The sequence below is a fragment of the Erigeron canadensis genome, chromosome 9 (assembly GCF_010389155.1).
Source record: "Erigeron canadensis isolate Cc75 chromosome 9, C_canadensis_v1, whole genome shotgun sequence".
NCBI classification, from domain to species: domain Eukaryota; kingdom Viridiplantae; phylum Streptophyta; class Magnoliopsida; order Asterales; family Asteraceae; genus Erigeron; species Erigeron canadensis.
The window spans coordinates 17,163,439-17,170,214 of record NC_057769.1 but is presented as its reverse complement, the minus strand read 5'-3'; the positions used below and the strand labels follow the sequence as shown (position 1 = coordinate 17,170,214).

Here is a 6,776-nt window from a genome sequence, read left to right as displayed (position 1 = left end):
TCTTCAACTGGTGGATTAGTGGGGGGCTCATTTTCAGGAACAACCAGTTCTTCAAAATTAATATTGTCATATTCAAGTAGAGAGCAGTCTGGCTTGGAGAAACCTTCATCAATTGTCACATTTACAGAGTTTTCAATAGTTTTGGTTCTTTTATTGTACACTCTGTAGGCCTTCATCATTGTGGCATATCCAAGTAGGATACCTTCATCTGCTTTCTCATCAAATTTTCCAAGATGGTCTTTTTGATTTAAAATAAAGCAAGGACTTCCAAACATTCTTAAAAAACCAATTTTTGGTTTTCTCCCCCTGAAAAGTTCATATGAAGTTTTCTGGTGTCTTTTCACAATGAGAGATCTGTTTTGAGTGAAGCAAGCTGTGTGAATTGCTTCAGCCCAAAAATGAGCTTTGACATTGTTTTGTGCCATCATGGATCTGGCAGCTTCAATAAGAGTTCTGTTTCTTCTTTCTGTAACACCATTCTGTTGAGGAGTCCTTGCTACTGAATAGACTTGTGAAATACCTTTTTCACCTTAAAATGAATTGTGACATTTTTAAATTCAGTTCCATTGTCACTTCTTAACTGCCTAACAGGCCTTTGTAGAGTATTTCAGCTTGCTTAATGAAATGAATAATACTGTCAGCAGCATCACTTTTGTGCTTTAGAAAGGAAACCCAGGTATATCTTGAGTATTCATTAACAATGACCAAAGTATATCTCATTCCAGTGAATGAGGTAGTACTTGTTGGTCCAAACAGATCCATATGCAGCAAATCCAAACAACTATCAATGGTTGAGCATGTTTTTGATTTGATTGAAGCTTTGTGTAGCTTTCCTTTCTCACAAGGACCACACAACTTGTACTTCTCATACTTAATCACAGGAAGACCAGACACCAACTCTTTCTTACACAACTTGTTCATGTCTTTGAAATTCATATTAGACAGCCTCTTATGCCACAACCAATTTAGCTCATCTTGAGTCTTTGACATGAAACAGACTTCTTTTGTGATAGTTGGATTTCTCATGTCAAATGAATATAAAGACTCATCTCTGTTTGCAATTAACACCACATTGCCTTCTAAATCAAAAACTATACCCTTATCAGCACGAAATCTTACTTCATAGCCAGCATCACACAATTGACTCACATATCAAATTGTGCTTCAAACCATTCACATAAGACACCCTTCTGAAGGTAAGGGGACCATTTTAAAGAATACCAAATCCTTCTGTTCTTCCTTGGGAATCATCTCCAAAAGTAACACTAGGACCAGCGCTTGTCATAAAGCTACATAGCAGGGACTTACATCCGGTCATATGCTTGGAACACCCACTGTCCAAGTGCTAGGTATGTGCTGTGACAACTCCTAATTAATTAACATCGGGTTAGTCTTAATCTCGTTTAAGCTTAGTATTATCGTAATCTCGTCTAATTTAGACGGTCTTTGACGTGGAAATTGTTAGACTTTTGGACTTTTGACTTAATCAAATTAGACGTATCCTGATGACGTAGACTATTAGCTATCTAGATGAATGCCGAGTCTTAAAAATAACTTTAAATGAGTATTTAAAGGTTATGTCTTGTACGAAATAAATAGACTGTCTAGACTTAATATTATAAAGTTCGCTTTGATGAAACTTTATTGACTTGTCTTAATTTAAATAACATGAGGGAAAATACCTTTACTTTAAATTATAACCTTTTAGTCATACGGTATTTAATCGTAAGCATTTTACCAAAATAGAGGTATTAAAATATCAAATAGGCCACATGGGCCGAATTACTTGACTGTGTGGAAGAAAATAAGCCACCAAAACACCCCCCTTTTTGTTCTTGTTCTGTACGAAGTAACACACACAAATCACCACACTCAAAGCCTCTCATCCTTTTTCCTATTCCAATCGGTTTCAACAACAGATTTCAAAGGAAAACACTTGTAATTTTTGTAATAATAATCATTTAGCAAGGATATTCAAGCATCATCATCGTCATCTTTATCTTCTTGCTTTCTTTTCAAGAACACCAAAAGAATTTGTATGTAAACCATTTTCTTTAGGCTTTGACTTTTATAAATTCAATCATATGATTTAATTTCATTTATTATTAAATAATTTAGTTAGTATTGAAGATCAAATGAATTTTTAATATATGTTGTCTAGATGGATTTTTATTAGACGTAAGTATTTGAGATCAAAAATGGTGGAGTTGTTTTTAGTAAGTGAAATGGATGGATTTCAGTTCCTTAGACATGTTTATACTAGTTATAATGAAAGGGTTTGATTTAGAAACGATTTGGTTTACGGAAAATGGTCTAAAAATGAGTTTTTGCTCAATTAAGTCAAACTCGCGCCGCGATGTGTGTATTTTACGAACAGAAATCTGCATTTTGAACTAAGACTCACGCCGTGAGCCCTCGAGGTCGCGCCGCTAACTTCTGTACAATTTGACATTTTTTTATTTTGATAACTTTAACACTTGAACTTTGTTTATATGGATTAGTACTTTAGGCTACCTTATAATGACAATGTCAACAACGCTAAAAACTAAAGTCAAGTAAAATGGACATTTAAATTACACTCTTAGTCGTGGCATTCTAGGGTCGATAGCTAAGTAGTTGTACGTAGGATATTTGAAGTCGTGAGATTTGATCCTCGTCATTTGTACTATTATCTTAGGTTTGGATAGACGTGCAGACTAGATTAATCATTGTCAAGTTTGCTCATCCATTTTAGCTCTTTGATCGCTAAGGTGAGTTTATGGCACCCTTTGTCCTTTTTACTTTGGGCCTGAAAAGCATGTACTGTTGTATACACGACTACTTTATAAATGATTTGTCTTTGTCTATGTCATGTGATTTGGCTACTTAAATCATTTGCCTTATGTTTGCCATGTTGACGGCTGTCTGAAAATGTGTATACATGTCTTATGAAATTTTGTTCTATGTGACTTAGACTTGCCATGTTGTCGGCTAACTAAATGTTTATGTGTTTGACAGACTAAAATGTTCCCCTTATGTAGTTATTACCATTATGAGATCCTAATGGTTGTCTTGTCAGATTTTGTTCCTGACTATCACGGTTCTGGTCCGCACCCCACTTTAGGCGGGAAATCCTGTGCGCGGCATATTACTATATTAGTCATATTGTCGGACTTAGGTCTAGACTGTCATTATATATTGTCGGACTTAGGTCTGGACTGTCATTATATATTGTCGGACTACATGTCATTGTGTATTCTCAATGACGACTAAACTTTGGTCAAACACACTGTAAACTCACCAACTATTTCGATAGTTGATCCTCTCAAATTTCATGCTTTTGAGGTAACCAACAGTAAGTCTTGGATCATTTTGGCATTATATGGCCAATCTTTTGACTTTGGACGTATAAGTAGCGTCAGACATTGGAGGACTATTATGTTCTTAGTTCTAATTGTACTAGACGGTCTAAATATTTATCTTCTATTAAGTGGGCCCAATTCCATATATGGATGACTTGTATCCGTATTCTGGGGTCCACATTTGAATGATTGTACATGTATTAGACTTGTATTTCGTATTAAATGGATGTAATTTCTATTAGCCTATGGTTAGTACGCAATTAGTTTGTTAAACCTGTATTTCCGCTACAACGGGGTGTGACATGTGCATCATGATAGCCCTGCATTTTCAATAAGATATTTGTTCACTTTGGGAACCCATCCAAGTATGGGTTCACCAGAGCTGACCACAGGGTCTGACTCAGATTGGGAAACAGAACCAATATTCTTATCACATTTAGAAACCCATTGTTGCTTAAGCTGACCCTTGCCAAATTTGAAATTTTTTCTTGCAACATTTAGAGTTTCCTTTTGAACAAAACCTTTGCCTATTCCAGATTTCTTACACTCAGACCTTAATTTAATTTGATCAACAATATTTGAATCAGACACACTTGCAAGTAAATTCGTGTCATTAGAAATCTTACCTTTTCTGGACTCAACATATTTAGACATTATTTTGTCAGAGTCAGATTTGAGGTGGTTTGGATTAGACACATATTTGGTTGGTAAAACATTTCCATTTGAAACAGAATTCTCATTCTTCAGAATTTTGCTCTTTTTTTTTGGAACACTATGATCTCTAATTTTCCTTTTATTTCTTTTTGATTCACCATTGTCTGACTTAAATTTTGAATTTGACACAGATTGGGTAATTCACAGTTTTGATAAATCAAGAGTTTCCTTTGGTTTTAATTCAATTACCCTATCAGATTCAGACACAGCTTCAGCAATGGTTTGACCAACTTTCTCAGGATCATTAAACCCAATACCAGACTTCTGAACCAATATAATTAGTTTAGAGTTCTATCCCTTGGTTTGTATGTTTGGTGGTGAAGGAGGCTGATTACAAGGTTCCATGGCACAGACTTCACTGATAGCAATAGCTCTATCATAGTCACCATCAAAAACAGTTTGAACTTGATGAGGAACTTGCAAATTAACACATTTAGCGACTCTTTTAGAACCAGTACACCATGATTCAGTTATGTGCTTGATTTTCAAAAACTTTGTAAGTCCTAACTAATACTAGATGGGTGCTGAAGACACTTCTATGTCAATAGTGAGTGTACTTTGCAACACAATTACTTAATCTGGACGTGACCAGTTTAGAGTGGTTGTGTACCAGGTAATCTGGAGGTTTACTTATTAAGGTGACAAGTAAATAAGTAAATACAATGCAATAGATATAAGTGACAAGAATTTATATCGATGAGACAATATGTATTTTTCAAGTGTATTTTATTTATTGATTGTTAAATAAAATACAAGGTTGTTGCGGAACCAAGATAATACAAAGATGTAAATATCCTAACAACCTATAAAATACAATTGATCTATACTTGGAAATTCTCCTAACAATCGAAACACTTAAAGTGGTGAAATGTTCCCTTTTGCAGTACAAATATGGTTGACAGCACACAAAAGTATTAGTAAATAATCCTTTGTGTGTGCTAAATAAAGTAAGACAAAAGGTTACTTTATTCAACCACTCTACAGCTTTGCACTTTTATCCAGAGACAAGATTATTATCCGGTTAAAAGGATGTAGTGTAAAAGGTCCTCCTCGTAATCAGCGTAAAGCTTTGTAAAGGCATTTACACTGAAGGATCTCCAATTGATTGATCTGGTGAAATGTCAACTGGGCTTCGCTGCCATTGCCATTTCCTTTCTTCCACTTGTTGTCTTTGACTTAAACTGGAAGGTCTTCAGATTTAAGTCTTCAGATCTCAACTAGAGGAAGTCATCAGTTGCTTAAACTGTACAGTGCAACTGGACTTCTAATATTTCGGACAATTCTTCATGCTCTCCAGATGCAGCTGGAGAGCTCCAGTTTATAGCCAAAACTGGATCTAACAAATTCCCCCTAATTGTCCTGAAATAGTGCCAAGTATTTTCAAACTTATTTCTATACATGTATAATTTTGAAATACTTGAGTTTGATAAAACCTATTAATTTTCCAAGACATTTTTATAGATCATCAAATGCCTTGGGTTTAGTTTTAATTGTTTGTAGATCTTATCAGTTATCTAACTTGTGAATTACAATCTGGCAACTTGTATATACACAATTTTACAATGAAGTGACAAGAAAGTAAATAAAATTACAAGCAGATCAATAGAAGGAAAACTTAAACAGATGGCCCTTCGCCAGTTTTCCTTCTTTTGGCAACTGATGAAATTGGCTGTTTGTCTTCAAGATCAAGGCCTAATCTTTCTTCAATGTTTTCCTTGAACTTGATCAGATTTTGCAATACATATTCCCAGCCTTTTTCAACCTTGTTCTTCCGCTGCCTACCCTCCAGCAAACTCAACATCTCCACATGCTCTGAATGACCATACTGATGGACATTAGGGTTCTCAGTTGTTCTTTTGGGTCCACCAAAGTATTGAACCTCAACAACAAAATGTTTGGCACCAGGCTTGATCGATACTTTTACATCAGTGATCTTACCTTTATTGTGCCTTCGACGCTGTACATCAGATAAGTATGTGCGAGCCTCTGATTCATTGGTCAGCTTGATCTTGTTTGTGCTCAGTTTTTGAGTAGCAGCTCGAATATCATCAGTTGTGGGTTCGGATGGTTCTACCCAAGTCCTCAGATTTGCATCTCTTGATAAGGCTTTCTGTTTTCTTCCTTTGGACTTGGGTGGATTTAATACTTTGCTGACCACCTTGTTAACTTGTTCAATCCTTTTGAGAATCCCTTCTGACCTTATCTCTTTGGCCTTTTCCACCGATACATTCAAACACTTGGCATCAAGACCAGCTTCATCATCTTGGTAGTGTTTGTCCAGTTCAACTTCAAGCATTTCCTTCAGGGCATTGACAATCCTTGGATCTTCTTTTATTTTCTTGTATTCCAACAGTGTCAAGCCAAGGAGTTGTGCGTCAGTTACATCAACAAGAGGGGTTGGAAGATTTTTTCTTGATTCAAATTGATTTGCCTTCATTTGTTTCTTCCTCTTCTTGACCAGATACCCAACCCTTGCTAATTTCTGACTTTCGCTTTCAGTAACTAGAGGCAATTCATCAATATTGCCAGTTTCCAACATGGATGCATCGGCGGCAGGTTCCTTAGAGTCATCAGTTACAATGGCCTTTCCTTTATCCACATTCCCCCTAACTACATCATCAAAAGATTCAATTACCTGCTCACCAGCCTTAGTATTGGTAGCAACAACCATCTCCATCCCTGCACCTGAAGCTTCAACAAGAGTGCGAAGGGCACGAACAG

At 36.0% G+C, this 6,776-nt stretch overlaps 1 long non-coding RNA gene across 1 annotated transcript; it reads left to right on the top strand.

Annotated features, from left to right (window-relative positions):
• Window positions 1-2,018: 2,018 nt before the first annotated feature.
• On the top strand, window positions 2,019-3,344 carry LOC122580868. The gene is made up of 3 exons (XR_006320901.1): window positions 2,019-2,036; window positions 2,678-2,750; window positions 3,325-3,344. It is a non-coding gene; the product is annotated as an uncharacterized LOC122580868 (long non-coding RNA).
• Window positions 3,345-6,776: the final 3,432 nt, after the last annotated feature.